General features: G+C 40.3%; 1 protein-coding gene and 1 pseudogene across 1 annotated transcript in view; both read left to right on the top strand.

Annotated features, from left to right (window-relative positions):
* The window catches only part of KCNH1 (potassium voltage-gated channel subfamily H member 1), a 309,398-nt gene that overhangs the window by 8,316 nt on the left and 285,120 nt on the right, over positions 1 to 15,962 (top strand). The window lies entirely within an intron of this gene.
* LOC112476493 lies at positions 13,823 to 13,941 on the top strand (annotated as a pseudogene).

Below are 15,962 nucleotides of genomic sequence, written 5' to 3'. Positions count from 1 at the left end.
GAATGATTTATGTTTATTTTAGTGAAAAAAAAAAAGCCAAAATGACTAAAAAGGCACAGATTTCATGGAAGAATAAAAAATCAAAGATAAATTAAAATGCAGAGCAAAGGATAGCTTGTGGTTTAGTTTCATAAACATGGTGCACTTCTTGTGTGCCGGATACCGTGCTAGAGACTGGGAATACCAAAGTCAGTGAGACTTTTGAAATGCCGAATCTCACGGAGGAATCCAGGCTGAAGACCAGTATGCGTTGTAAACCTCCCCCAAAGATTTAAGAGATGTTATGCTGACTCAACATGTGCTATACACTTCCCCCTTATGAACTCCTCACTCCAAATCATTCTTGGATTTTAAAGCTATCTTTTCTTTTGTGAGGTTCAGTGTGGGATGACCGGATCCCTTAAGTTGATTTAAAGAAGGCTGTAGAATGTGTGAAGCTTTGTTTTGGTGTGGTGGAAGTTTCCTTAAAAAAATCTCATTCCTCTGGGATATCTCATTGCCCTGTCTTCTTTGGCATGCTGTCTTGGGTTGTTCACCCATTGTGAGTTTTCAGTATATCCTAGATGCTGGAATTTGTTTGATGCTCTGTTTCTCTATGCAAGTGCAGTCTTGCTGAACAGATTGCAGTCTGGCCAACTTCAGCATCTCCCTCAGTTCTCACGGTCTCTGTTCTAACAGTCACGCACTCCCGGTATTGACAAAACTACTTAAAACTCTTCTGATTGGGTGTTATAGAGTTATGCCAATAATCAGAATCAATTTGCTTACTCATCCTAAGATGGTTCATTACGTAAATTAAAGTGACGACTCTTTCGATTAGCCCTGTGTTGCATAAAGCTGATATATTCTGAAATTAACTGAGTCAATTCTGTAATTATTAATGTAATTATTAACTGAGAGCGCTTCCAAACTGTTGTTTCTCATAGCTATTGAAAGGTTCTGCAGTGACATAAGATGCTTCAGTAAAGAAGAGGAATGGCCTCTCCTCATCTCCTTCTTCCCTTAAAGCGATAGCAGCGCCATCCTCCACTGGCATTCTCAGAGTGCTGGAGTCAGCATTTGCAAGATGATACACATTGCTTAACTTTGGTTTCTATTAAGAGCGAGTTGGGAAAACATATTTTAGGCTAGAACTTCAGAACCATGGCAAGTGAAATGGAGCTAATTTGAATGATAAGACTATATTTATTTCCTCTAAATGGATTTTTAAGTTTTTATTTTCTTACTTTTGTTTCGGCATGATAAGGATAGAGTGGAATAGAGTTCTATGTGGCTATCATTAATAATGTTGTGCTTTGAGCCTCTGCATGACCAGTGTACTGTCTATCTCTGTTTGCCCCCTTAGAGCCATTCTCTTTTCTTCTCCAACATTCTGTGCATCCCAGGAGGCTGACCCATAAGGAGTATGTTAATAGGCTCCCTTGCTTTCAGCCTCCAGGCTGGCCTTAGTCGTGGGGCATACCACCATGAGAAGGGAGTGGAGGGGAAGGCCCTGGTATTTATTCTCCTGTCCCTGTAAGGACGTTATAGTCTGTTTTCCTTTGATTAAAGGTTACATCTCCAGCTCGCTTTCTTTGGGTTTGGGTAGGGTTGGGCGGCTTAAAGTTTCCAACTCTTAACTAATCCTGGGGTGCTGTGCTACCCCTGAGTTTTCCTCAGTGGTGTGCTTGGGGCAGGCCGCAGCTGGCTGCCGTACTTCTCAAGATCTGATCATGCACATGTCTTATTTCTGGTTAGCGGGCTTCACCTTGGTAGCTTGAAATTGGCCATGGTGGGAGTTTTTACACCTCAGAAATTGGCAAATGCTGTAAATCAGGTCTATCTCCATCCCAGTTGGTTTACTAGCATACCACGCTGCCTATACTTCACCCAAGCCTTTGTCAGTAACAATCCTCTAATTATCCATCTAAGTACCATTATTTTCTTGCCAGAACTCTGCCAATAGAACCAGTTACTTGTTCTCTGGATGAAGTACTTTCTCAACCTTTTGTCCGGACCAGTTTCAATCATGGGGGGGAACTTGGTGAAGGGTTGCGCATTCAGGGGCTTCTTCCGACATAGCAAAAAACACCTGTGTTCTGCCTGATGAAGGCGCCATTTGCCTGCCCTTGCTTTAAACACAGCGAGTTGGTCCCCTGCAGGCTTGATGAGCTACTTTCACATTCCTTTTCCATCTTTTTTCACTTTCATAATCACAGAAGTCAAGTAAGACCATAGTAAATTGGGAGTTCATCAGAGACATTAGAAGCCAGCTCACACTAGTTCTAAGCACCAATTATAATTATTGGTTATAATTATGACCTTGAACACATTAAATAGGCTTTCTCACTTGCGTGCCTGGCAGTGTGCCAAAGATTTTATGTGCATCATCTTTAATCTTCACTATGACTCTATTTTGTGGGCACTTTTATTATTCCCATTTTACAGGTGTAGAAACTGAGGTTTAAAGAGATTAAGTACATTGCCTTTGGTTAATTTCTTGTAATAGAATTTCTAGGATCTTGTTTGGAAGGCAAATTCTCAGGCCTACTTCATAACTAGTGAATCAGAAACCCTGAGGGTGGGGCCCAGTTATCTCTGTTTTACTAGCCCTGCAGGCAGTTCTGATGGACATTGTGGTTCCGGGACATTTGCTTTCAAGACAACCCCATGCATTTTTTTACCTGAGAGGTAAATGCTTGGTGGCGGGTGTGTGTGGATAGAGTAGGGTGTGTGTGAGAGAGTGAGTGGACTTTTTCTCTGTAGACTTTCAATTAGTTTCCCAGTTTTTGCTCACATCCCATTCCTGCCTCAGGTAGTAGCCAGCATTTCAATGTCTCGAGTCTCTTCAGAGACCTGCTGGGCCCATTAGCCCCCTCCTTACCCAGACCCCTCTGGAATTTTAAAATTGTGGCTTCCTCTGCTGCATATCATCTTCTATCTATTTTTATCTTCCAGAACTGGAGCTCATGCCTGCTGGTAACTCCCTTCTCTTTGTTGCTGTGGATATATTCCATTTAATTTTTTAGCTATCATTCAAGAATGAGGAATAAATGTGTGTGCCCGATCCACCTTTTTGAAATGATAGCCGATACTTTTCAAAGACAGAGGAGGTCCTAAATTCTAATCATTCTCCTTCTGACAAATGAAATTCCACTTTATACTTTTCCTACCTACCTGGAACGTCCAGGGATTGTGTTCTGGCTGACTTCATCAAGTGTGCCAGTTTTCTCCGTTATTCTTGTCAAATGACAAAGCTAAAACAATTTAGTACAAGTTTGATGACCTTTATTTAAGTGAAGACGATTCATGGGTTGGAGGCACATGGAGCCTCACAAGCAGTGAAGAACTCTTCTCGAGGGATTTTGGGCAAGAGTAAGTTTTATAGAACCTCAGAAGCAGCAACACAGAAACTGGTGACTGGCTAGGAGGTCAGGGATTTCCTGATCTGGCCAGCAGGCCCCGTTCTCTAGGGTAAGGTAAGCTAGCTAACCCCGAGCTGGAGGATTGTGATTGGTGTCAGGTTTCCTCGACAGTGAGGCGGTTCCTTGTAAGTGCGGACTGACTTAGGCTTGGAGTTGAAATGTGAGCTGGCCACTGGTGCAGCCTCTGTTTTGCGGGTCCCTATATACGAATGAACTTTATCATTCTCTCCTCCAGCTTCCCAGTGCCTGCCTCTCACTTGTCTCTAGTAATGCCTTCTCTTTGGATTTTCTGGTTTTCTTCTCCCTGTGTCTTTCTCTGGCTCTTGGTCTCTGTCTCCCTCGCTGCCTTCCCCTGTACTCTGTGCAACAGTCCTGTGCTCTTTTGTCTCTCACTCATTCTCTAGGTCTGGCCATCGGTCTCTTTCTTGCTCTTGGGTGCCCCATTCTTCAGCCCTGGCTCGTGCCCTTTCACCTGTACTCTGTTGGCCTCGCCCCTCTCCCCAGGCTCCGTCTCTCCTCTCCTTTCCCACTGTCTTCCTGCCTATCTCTGCCTATTACTTCTTGCCACTGATTGTCTCCGTTGTCTGTCTCTATTGCTGTCTGCCTTTTGTCTGTATCCCCATCTGTCTGTGTCTCTGTCTGCTGTCTTTGTCACTATCTGTCTGTCATCTCTCTCCATCTGCCCCTGTTTGCTGTCTTTGCCTGTAGTCTCTGCCTCCATCTAACCAATTCTGCGTGCGTCTGTCTGTCTGTCTGTCTGTCTGTCTGTGTCTGTCCATTTCTCCCCTCACAGGCCTCAGTAGCTGCTCCCTGACCCCATTTACTCACCAGCATGTGCATTGTTAACTCTGTGTCTTAGTTTTTGTGCTGGAATCTAATTGGCCCAGCCCTGACTATGGGTTGTTTGGCCAGTCGTCCACTCCTGATCTAGTCTCCTGTGCCTGAGGCCTGGGTCGGGGAGCAGGATTTGGAGTTACATGCTGTGTAGAGCAGGACACATAAACCTAGATGGGGAAGTTGACGCTAGCTTTCATATGGACAGATGTGTCCCCTGCACGCCTGCCATGTCTGGGATAAAGTGGATACTTAGATGTCTGTTGTATTAAACTGAGCTGCTCTGCGATTCTCTTCCGTCCACTTGGTGCTATATGCTATCCTTACTGAGCCATTTACCAAGAGAGTTTTAAAATAATAGAAAAAGCAAATGTAAAACTACTTAAGAAGTCTTTTTTCTAGTACCATTTAATATTTTCATATTGCTTAATTCGAGTCATCTTTTTTGGGGGGTTCTGGGAATAAATATTTTAGCAAGTGATCACACAAATAAATTTTTCTTAGCAGTAATTCAGCATGTCACCGACCTCTTTTTTATTAAGTATCATTGACTAGTAAAAAAATCCCTATATTTCTAACACAATTTCATGTATATTCTCATTCTCTTTTATACTTCTCGTGAAACAGATTTATCTGTTTTTATTGTTTTAAAATCCTTTAATTTGACACTGACTGAAGATGGAGGTCATGTTATGGAAACCATGTACTTAGGAGTAACTATCCAGTAAATGCAGTGTTCGAGTTTGCTTTTGAAATTAAAATCTCTCTCCCCATTGTAATTTACTGACTTAATCAAAAATCTATTTCTGTAGGATATTAAAATCAGAGACAAAGCAAATAACTATGGAATCTCTAGGGAGTTCAGTTTGTATTGTGCAGAGATTGGGCCCTTGACAATTTAGAAGAGTGATTTTCCTGGATTTTTACTATAGAAAAACACAATAGAGCCACAAAGTGACTTTTGCTGATATTAAGATTTCAGATGTTTCATTTAGTATGTCATATTGACTTAGCTTCTTCTTTCTCATCCCATGCTCTTCATTCTCCCCAATATTACCAAATCTTGATCTATCTTTTTTTTTTTTTAAATAATTTCTGGTATGGATTTTATTTAGGTTCAGGCAAATCAAACTATTGTTTCCTGGTCTTTGTCTAGCACTTATAGACAAACTTCTTGTTCTCATCATTTATCTCAATCATTATTTTTCTTTCATTTTCAAAGAAAGGAAAAAATAATTTTTACTCACATTTACTTTTTGTAAGAGCACTGATAGCCTTAGTAATCTATAACATTGCAAAGTGTCATGAAGACATGTTCTCTTCTAAGTAAAATATCTCAAGTAAGTAGAAGCACACTGTGAAATATTTATTGTAACCCTCTAAATAACCAGTATCAGCAGAGAACAATAAATTTGGGTGAACTGCTTGCTGAATGTAGCTTTTATCTGTGTAATTGCTCAAACTGAGTCACTTTTCTAAGTCATTGCTTTAGTTAGTTTCTCCTTTGTTATTTGTGGTAATTATGATGAAAAGCAATTTTCTAATAATTTCTTTTTAGAATATCTCTGGGCTATGTTTTATGGGCAAATAGCAGGTTTGGAATGATTTTCACACATCTGACTACTGCAGTGTAGTTTGGCTTATGCCCCGTCAGCTGAAAAAAGTTTATGTGGTGGGGGAGGGAAGTCTTTCCAATTTTTAGATACATGTTTGTTTTATTCTTCAAGGAGGAAAACTGTGTGGGCTGAAGAAGGTTGAATTTAGGAAACCGTACATTTAATTGCATGCACTCGTGCAGCTAAAGATCCTCAGAGGGTAAAGAATGCATCAGAGGGAGGCAGTAGAATCTGGCTAATTTGCATCAAAGACCTGGAGACACAGGGAACTTTGAGTTGAGAGCCAATGAATAAATCATGGCAAGGGCAGCCAGGTTGAATCCACAAATCTTACTGAACAGTGTAGGAGGGACTTGATCAGTTCAGAAATTTTGAATTTGGATGCAGGCTTGGTTTTTCAGAAAAGATCATTGGTTGATCGGAAGTTACACATTCTACCTGTAAAAGCTATATATAGTCAAAAGCATATGTCTTACCTAGATTTTACTGATTCCAAAGACACAGATATTTTCTGTATATAGATGGACATGCCAAGATGTAATATATTTCTACTGAGGAATCCCTTGACAATATGATACATTTTTATTTTACAGTGCACATCATATCACGTCTCTAAACCCAAATAGTCCCGTTGAGTAAAAGCCCAGTACAACATGATTCACCTGAAATGTGAGTGTCGCTTCCCACTTAGTTAAATTTAGAAGGTGTTTCTGCTATTCTTAAAGTGGCCCAGGGTTTACAGGGTCCATTTAGGAAGTTACATTTCAGGGTAGTGACTGGTTGATTACTCCACATGGGTAGGTGCATCTGATTTGTTGTTAGGAATCCAGTTACTTAGAGAGTCAGTTTTTATTGCTGCCAGAAGCACGGAGGTCTTTTGTCTCCACTAAGACCCATAGAGCTGAAGAAACTTACCTACACAGCTCATTGAGGGCAACAGTGCCACCAGAAGCCAACTTGTTGTCCCCATTGTTTTTTCAAATGATGCTCTGAGAACGCTAAGGATTGCTGGGGAATGGGAAGGGCGTCTTTTACCCCTTATTCTTCCATTGGTTTTCATTGTCGACTAGGTTCCTTAGAGCTGATCCATATAATCTCAGGACCTCTTTTTCACTAGGTGGCCTCTGCTTGTGGAGTGTCCATCTGGTCTCTCTAGTAGTATAACTGGAGTTCTCACATGGCAGCTCATGGCTCCCAGGAGTGCAGAGGCAGAGCTGCCAGAAGCTGCCATTAAAATGCTTAGGCCTGGGATTGGCATGGCATCTATTCTAGTGCGGTTTATTGGTTGAAGCAAATCACAGACCCGACCAGATTCAAGGGGAGAGGCCTAAACAAAGGCATGAATCCAAGGAAGCACAGTTATTGAGGAGGCCTACCAGTGTTTACAGTGTTTATAAACAACTCAACTCTTTATAGTGATGCTTTGATTGTACCAGCTATCACAGATTCGAGGGCCTGAGACATGTAAGGGGTTAGTCTCTTGTAAAATTTTTTAAAGGAAGAAAGAATGTGAAGAAGATTTACAAATCACCAGCAGTGTTCTGGAAAGGATTGTATTGCCTGTTGCTCTGTAGGTATTTTATGGAGATTCTCGCCAGTGTCATTTGGCAGTGCCATGAGGCAGCATAGTGGAAGATGTCTCATTACTCTTTGGGATCTTGGAGCTTTGATCTTTGTTAATGTGTCGGAGCCCACTTTATCCTCATTTCTCCAGGTTTTTACTCAATTTAAGACTGTCTGAAGGAGTCCAGTGAGGGTCCCAATATAATATCAGCTTTATTACTCATTACATGATGGTGCCATCCTCCCCAAGCCTAGACTTTGGCTTCTGGGTCATGAACTATGGCCTACTCCTAGGCTGAGAAGCTGGAGCTGACAAAGCAGAGGGCTGGCAGGCCTGCCACAAATGGATTCTGAGTATCACAAGGAGACAAGTAGCTGAAGCCCCCTCTTCAGCTACTAGGGCACAGGCATGTTTGAGAGGCCAAGACACACAGAGTAGATTCTCTTCGCTCTTGAGATACCTGCTGGTGGCTGATCAGTCTAGGGAGGTGTAAGTGAGAGGGATTAAAAAAGGGGTCAAAAGTATTGATTACTTTTACTTCTTTCTGGGGGTGGATAGGCACCACTTTCTCTCAGTGGAAACTTCAGGTGTAGAAGGATAAGTGCTGACCTCGTAAAAACTCTTTATTGAAATAGAGCTTTAGAGAAGTACTCTGTTCTGCCAAACCTGGAGTCCAAGTGTGCCACTTTGAGGGGGTTGTGGAATTTGCGAGGTGTGGTCCTCTGATTCTGTAAAAGATTGCTGCAGAACGCGATGCGGTTAGGAGCATTGGTTTTGGTGTTTGTGATGGTTAATTTTATGTGTCAACTTGGCTGGGTTATGGGGTGCCCCAGATACTTGGTCAAACATTATTCTGGGTGTTTCTGTGAGCATGTTTTTGAATGCATTCAGCATTTAAATTGGTAGACTTAGTAAAGAAGATTGCCCTCCCTAATTGGGGGTGGGGTGGGGCTTAATCGGTTAAAAAGGCCTGAATAGACTAAAAAGACTGACCCTCCCATGAGTAAGAGGGAATCCCTCCTGCCTGATTGATTTTGAGCTGGGACATTGTTCTTTTTCCTGGGTTTGAACTGAAACATTGGCTCTTTCTGGGTCTCAAGCCTGACAGCCTTTGGACTGAAATTTGCACCATCGGCTCTTCTGATTCTCATGCCTTCAGACTGAAATTTGAACTATACCATTTGCTCTCTTGCCAACTGCAGTGTGGGGGACTTGTCAGCCTTCATAATCACGTGAGCCGATTCCTTATAATAAATCTCTTTACGTACATATCTCCTACTGGTTCTGTTTTTCTGGAGAACTCTGACTAAGTACAGCTGTGACTAATAGTCACAGCTTTACTAGTTGCATGACATAAGAAAAATGTCCTTCAATTTGCTAAGCCCTCTTTCAATAATTACAAAAATGGGTTAATACTAGTGCCTGTTGACCTCATGGGGTAACGATCTAGTGACTATTAATGCATATTGTTCATGATGATGATGGTGATGATGATGTCTTCTTCATCAATGAAGAATGGCAGATATCCTAACATTTCTCAGTTTAAACTCTCCAATATCTTGTATCCAGATCAGGCCAATATTGATGCAATCTTGGGAGATTTGTCCATGCAATGCGTTACTTCCCTAATTCAGTTTTGCTTGGCTTCAAAATAAGTTTTCATTTACTGAGTCTGGAAATACTAAGTAATCCCAGAGTAGTTTATGTTTGGATGTTTGGAACACACTTCGCTCCATTTGGCTAGAAAGTCTGTTTCACTTCGCTAGAGCCCTCTATTTGGCATTCTTAACCAGAAGAAATGTAGCCAACCACCTGGAGGAGTTAAGATGCCTTGCCTAAGCAAAGTTGCTGTTACGAGTCCTTGCACCTTATGTACTTTTTTTCAGAAGATTCCCACTTTCTGAGCTTGTCTATTGTTATGGCAGACATATTGCTGGAGGCATGGTGGCAAATTGACTCAATCTACCTAGATTCACTTCTTTATTTTATTTAACAAATCTTCTCTCCCTTAGAAGCTACCAGCTCACTGAACTGCAAGGGAAGACTAGTTAGGGGAGACCCCAAACTTCTCAGTAGTGCTATCTCAATCTTTTTCAGTTTAAGTTGTCTTTTTGGGTAATTCAATCTCTCTCTTGTGTTCAGATGCCAATTCTTCCTATCGCATCGCTTCTCTCCAAGATGGTGTGTGGGTGGAGGTAATCACTTACATGACCTCTGGGGCCTTATTTTTCCTCTCTAGTTTCTTGGGTCTCTGGCATTGACCCCAGGTATGCTGGTCATTGGGTGATCAGCTTTTCTGTGGGGCTCAAGTTTACAGCTGGTCTTTGGATTGAACAGAACTTGCTGCCCTGCTCCAACCTAACACATTCTCTCTCTCTCTCTCTCTCTCTCTCTCTCTCTCTTTCTCTGTCTCTCTGTCTCTGTCTCTCTCTGTATGTAACTTGATCTAATCTAGGCTCTCACTGGCCTTGCAGCTCAGCTCTTTTATTTGCCTAAACCCCCAAGTTGATCTTAGGCTTGGACAGTTTGACAAAACATTGCCTTTGTCACCTCACTTCACTGTGATAACCATTTGCTCATGCAACTTCAGCAGCAGTGGGGCAGGGAACTTCTGAATTCTTTGCAGACCCCATGGGTGCTGAGGGAGGCTCAGTAGTGCTAACACGGGCCAGATTTGCTGTGTAGCACCTTTGAGTCACCAGTGTGGTATGGTGTTCTCTCCAACCCGAGTCTCAAATGAGGATCCAGGCACAAAGTCTCCTCTCTTCTGTCCCTTCTCCTGTCCCTCCTCCTCTTCTATTATTCTGTGGAAGCAGGATTGTTATAGAAATAGGTCAGCACACTAAGTTTTAAGAAGTAAGAGATGATAGTTTGCAAGTGAGGGAAGGACAAAACATTGCAAAGACTGACAGGAGAGCCCAAGCATTTAGAGGAGAAACCATTACTTCTACCCATGTCAATATTTCCTGAGGGCATCATTGTGTCACAAGGTAGAATCATAATATATGATGACGATAGTGTTAATGTTGACTTGTTAATTAAAGGTCTTATTATATTTAATGTTTTTATAGAAAGGCACATAAATCTTAGGTGTTACAAAGATTTTTATAGAAATAGTCTGATTTTAGTATTTAACGGAATAAGAAGGAAACTATGTAATATAATGATTAAAAGCATGGATTTTGAACTCAGACCCACATTTAAATCCCCATTCTAACCTGCTATAACTGACTGTGTCCTCAGAAGCTCAGTTTCTTCATGAGCAAAATGAAATCCATGATACTTCATTCAGGAAAGTAATACCGCCTCACGAAGACTGTTGTAAAGGTCAAAAACTCTACCTTAATATATGATAAAGTACGTAGTACAGAGCCTGACACAGAGCAAATATCAATAAATGGTACCTATCCTCATTAATACTTGGAATATAGCTTATGTGGAATCCCTTAGTTTTGACGATATATGTGAGGTATTTGTATGGGTAGTCCCCAACCTATAACATTGTGTTTTGGAAGGTAATTTCTAGTCCTTTATTTGTAGTTTATAAACTGAAGATAATCCAGAACATGTTCTTTTTCAGCCAGCCAGAGCTGGGTACACACGTGTGTGCTAGGGCAGCGGAGGGGGGAGGAATTTCTTTCCTGTTGGAGGTAGATGGTCTTCTGACTAAGATTAGAATTCTTCCTTCCGTTTACTCAAGTCCTTGGCCAAAGAGAGAATACCTAGACCTTATATCACATAGTGAGAACCTTGTTTGCTGGAAGCTATTCTCTTTGCGTGGGTTAGTAGTGAAAACTATTTTGCAATTTTAAATTCTATGATGAGAAATCCTCTGAGTGGATAGTCATTAGGCCAATGATTCCAAGCTTATGGCACTTTCTATTTTTCTGTTTCCTTTCTAGAGACAGTAAAGATGCTAGTGGACTTGGTTTTTCCCAGATGAGACTGTAGGTGAATAGGCACCCCTGGGACAGTGGGAATGCTTGAGGAATGGTGAATACATTTAAAGGATGACCAAAATACTTTTTATGAGAAATTACGGTGATATCTGGAGCTTGAAATATATCCTGCTTTCATTTCTTAGTAATGAGAAATTTAATCAATAACTTAATCTTTTCTGATTACATTCATTAAAAATTAATAGTGTACTTATTTTTATCAAAGTAATATATTCTCATGGTTAAAGTAATCAAACTGAAGAGCTTATAAAGAAAAACAACTATCCTTTGTCCCTTTGCCCATCCTGCTTACCAGAGGCCACATGTTCTAATTTTAGCTGTTTCTCTTCTTATAGTTTCTTCCACATCTCTAAATAACATGCATCACAACTATTTCTAGATTTATCAATTTTAGACATTATCTTGTCACTTCTGTTAATTTAGCTGTTTTTAGCTCACTTTACTTACTTTCTACTCCCTCCTCTTATGATTATAGTGCTCCTTTAATGGTTATTTTTGCAATTTTAAATTATTAATACCTTTTCTTTTATTATATCAGCTCTAGATACCATCTCATGATTGTTCTCTTTTCTCTCTCTAAGCTTATCATTTGTATCTTTATGGTGTCAGAATCGATGAGGTTATATTCAGATACTTATAATGAAATATTCCATGCTTTGAGTATATGTTAGTTTTAAAAACTGGAAATTTTACGGTGTTTACATTATTATGACAATAATGTGACATGCCATATTCTGCTTTCCCCTCTTGCACAGCTTTTTTTTGATGCTTCTAATTTCCTCTCCTGCCCCCCAAATTAAATATCTTTACTGAATTTCTATGTTATTTATCCCTAGATAACTCTCTTCGGCAACTTCCGTTCTCTGACCATTCCGTACTGAATGCTCTCTATTAGTTTTCTTCCCTGCTTTCTACATTTGGAGCCACTTTTCCCCTCGTCCCCATGTTTTTTGCTTTTATTCCCTCAGTTTTGCCTCGAGTAACTTCCTAAGAAAGGGTATATGGACATAAATTTCTTAGCTCTTTGCATACCTGCAAATATCGTTATTCTACCCTTACGCTTAATCGTTTTAATTTTTAAAATCTTCTGGCCTTTTCTCATGTTGTTCATTGTGTTGTTCCTATTAGGATGCGTGTCTTTCTTCCTCTTGGATTGATCCTCTGTGTCTTATTTTTTTCTTATGTATCTTGTCTCTTTCTTTTTCTATCCTATAGTCTGTGAGACTTTATTAATGTTGAATTTTTAATTATTACTCCCTTTCAATTTGAAGGAGTTTTTGTTTTATTCTCATGATTTTTTTTTTTACCCATTTCATCCTAGTTTTGCTTTATGGATGCAATATCTCTTGAATCTCTTCAAGTATGCTAATTAGAGATTTTTTTTCTCCTCTTTAATCCCGCCCCCCCCCGCCCGATGTTGCCATTTCTCTTTTTTAAGAACTGGATCTCTGAAGGTGGGGTGTCTCCTCCCACATGCTTGGTGTGCACCTGAGGCGAGGTGTACCGAGGGCCTGGCGCACCTGGGGTATGTATGGTCCGTGGCTCCACCTGGCGCGTGAACCCAGGACCTTCTGCGTGTAAAGCAGACGTGCTAACCCCCACACTATGGAGCCACTCCCATTAGGGATTTTTTAAAAAGTTCTTCTTTGCTTCCCATATTTTTTCTGCTTTTTCCGTAGTCATTTTTTTCTGTTGATTTTTTACTATATTCTTATTTTGTGTGTATGTGTGTGTGTGGATTTTTACCTTTTTCATTTATTTACTTTTATTTTAGTGAAGCATAGGATAGGAAAGAAAATAAACACAGGTAGCTAAACCATTATTTACAACTGGCTGTTCTTCCTTCTTAGCACATAATCTCAGTGGGGCATTAGCCGTGAAAAAGTTCACTCATTTTTTCCCTCCTACTCTAGATCTTCTTAGAGGAATTAATTATAGCCTTAGGAGTCAAGAGAAATAGTTAAACTGACTAGACTTTATATACACTTAGGTGTAATTTAGTGATTTTTGCACTTCTTTTTAAGGCTTAGTTGCTCAGTTCAAGAAATGTGAGTTTATTCAAGGAGAGAAGACCTACATGAAGGGTTATTCTGTCTCCAGAACAAACTCAAAGACCTTAAGCCTGAAGACCCTTCCTTGTCTGGTCTTTAGGCTCATCATCTCCTTTCTGGCTTCTCTTTGTCTGTCTACATCGGTTTGCTATGTGGTCCATGGTTTACTGAATATATTAAGTCCACTGTTGAGACCTACTGCTCAGAAGAAAAGATTCCTTTCAAAATATTACTGCTCATTGACAATGCACCTGGTCACCCGAGAGCTCTGATGGAGATGTACAATGAGATTGATGTTGTTTTCATGCCTGCTAACACAGCATCCATTCTGCAATCCGTGGATCAAAGAGTAATTTTGACTTACAAGTCTTATTATTTAAGAAATACATTTTGAATCTATGGCCATGCCACCCTGAACATGCCCAATCTCGTCTGATCTCGGAAGCTAAGCAGGGTCGGGCCTGGTTAATACTTGGATGGGAGACTACCTAGGAAGACTAGTTGCTGTAGGCATTTAAAAAAAAAATACATTTTGTAATGTGATAACCACTCTAGTACTGATTCCTCTGATAGGTCAGGGCAACATAAATTGCAAACCTTGTGGAAAGATTCACCATTCTGGATGCCGTTGAGAACATTCGTGATTCATGGAAAGAGGTCAAAATATCAACATTAATAGCAGTTTGGAAGAAGTTGATTTCAACCTTCATGGATGACTTTGAGGGGTTCAAGACTTCAGTGGAGGAAGTAACTGCAGATGTGATGGAAGGAGCAAGACACCTAGAATTAGAAAATAGAGCCTAAAGTTGTGACTGAATTGTTGCAATCTCAAGACAAAACTTTAGCAGATGAGGAGTTGCTTCTTACGGATGAGCAGAGAAAGTAGTTTCTTGACATGGAATCTATTCCTGGTGAAGATGCTGTGAAGACAGTTGAAACGACAAGAAAGGATTTAGAATATCAAACAAATATAGTCGATAAAGCAGTGGTAGAGTTTGAGAGTTTGACTACAAGTTTGAAAGAAGTTCTACTGGGGGTAAAATACTATCAGATAACATCACATGTTACAGAGAAATTGTTCATGAAAAGAAGAGTCAGTTGATGCAGCAAACTTCATTATTGCCTTATTTTAGAAATTGCCACAGCCACCCCAACCTTCAGCAACCACCAACCTGATCAGTGAGCAGCCATCAATATCGAGGCAAGACCCTCCACCAGCAAAAAGATAAAGACTAACTGAAGGCTCAGATGGTAGCATTTTTTAGAAATAAAGTATCTTATTTAAGGTGTGTACATTGTTTTTTTGTTAGACGTAATGCTGTTGCATACTTAATAGACTACATTACAGTGTAAATATAACTTTTACAGGTACTGGGAAACCAAAAAACTCATGACTCATTTTATTGTGACATTCACTTTATTGTGGTGGTCTGGAACCGAACCCATAATACCTCTGAGGTATGCCTATATTTGGGAGAGACAGAGGGAAGAACTGGTTGTAGATTTTCATGAAAGCATGTTTATAAAATTAGCAAGTTTATAGATTAACTTCATGAAAGTTGTGTTTATGTTTCTTTTAAATAGATCAAGGCATTCTCAAGAACAGCTTACTATATTTAGTTATTCCTCCTTTTTCTCCTTCCTCTACTCCTCCCCACACAAAGGGATGGTTACTTATATTGTGAATAAATTGTAAATGCTACACTAGAACAAAATTAACCTCCCAATTAAATGAGGACATTATTCGTGACCATTATTTCACTCTACGTAGTATACATATAGAAACAAAACCCCATACGGTTTACAACAAGAAAAGGGTATGGAAGGGTATGTGCCTGTTATCTCTCTCTCCCTTCCTTCCTCCCTTCCTTTCTTTTATTCCTTTTCAAAATGGGTGACTATTCTGTGCAGAGGAGATGGCCAAGCTAAAATAATGATTACATTTTAGTTCTGGTGTTATTTGCTTAATTTAAGGTCTTGAAAGAAAAGACAGACAGTTGATTTCCTTAGTATAAAAAGTATCAAAGACTTTTGATCTTCAAAACTGTGGGAAGTGGTGAGAACACACTAAGCAGCCAATTTATTTGGCCTACTTAATCTCTGCAACAGAAACGAATGGTGAGCTGGTGCTCTGTGAAAGAGCTCAGACATGTGGCTACAGAATCTCAAAATCAGCAAGAAGGTTTTTGACATTACGAGCATCTCGATCAGGCTCTACAAAGCTCTAGTATTAAGAGGAGCTAGTCACTTCCTTGCCAAGTGGAGGGCTCTCTTTGGTATGAGTGTTCCAAGAGGCACTCAGCTGTTCCCTTCCTCTGCCTCTTTAGGAAGGCCTTCTCCTCCTAAGATGGGCAAATGCTAATCAGGGTCAACAAGGTCAATTTGTAGCTTCTGGCCAAAAGACTGACAAGCCTAAGGTGCTGGATGGAGCCCAGAAGAAATGACTTTGGGTTCTCTCTTGCTCCATATTACCAGAATAACTTTCATTGAGATGAAAAATGCAGACTAAAATTTGTCTCATGGGAATCACTGGA

The sequence above is a fragment of the Pteropus alecto genome, unplaced genomic scaffold (assembly GCF_000325575.1).
Source record: "Pteropus alecto unplaced genomic scaffold, ASM32557v1 scaffold101, whole genome shotgun sequence".
Lineage (NCBI taxonomy): Eukaryota > Metazoa > Chordata > Mammalia > Chiroptera > Pteropodidae > Pteropus > Pteropus alecto.
Note: the sequence above shows the minus strand (reverse complement) of the source record. Positions and strands in the feature narration are given on the sequence as shown.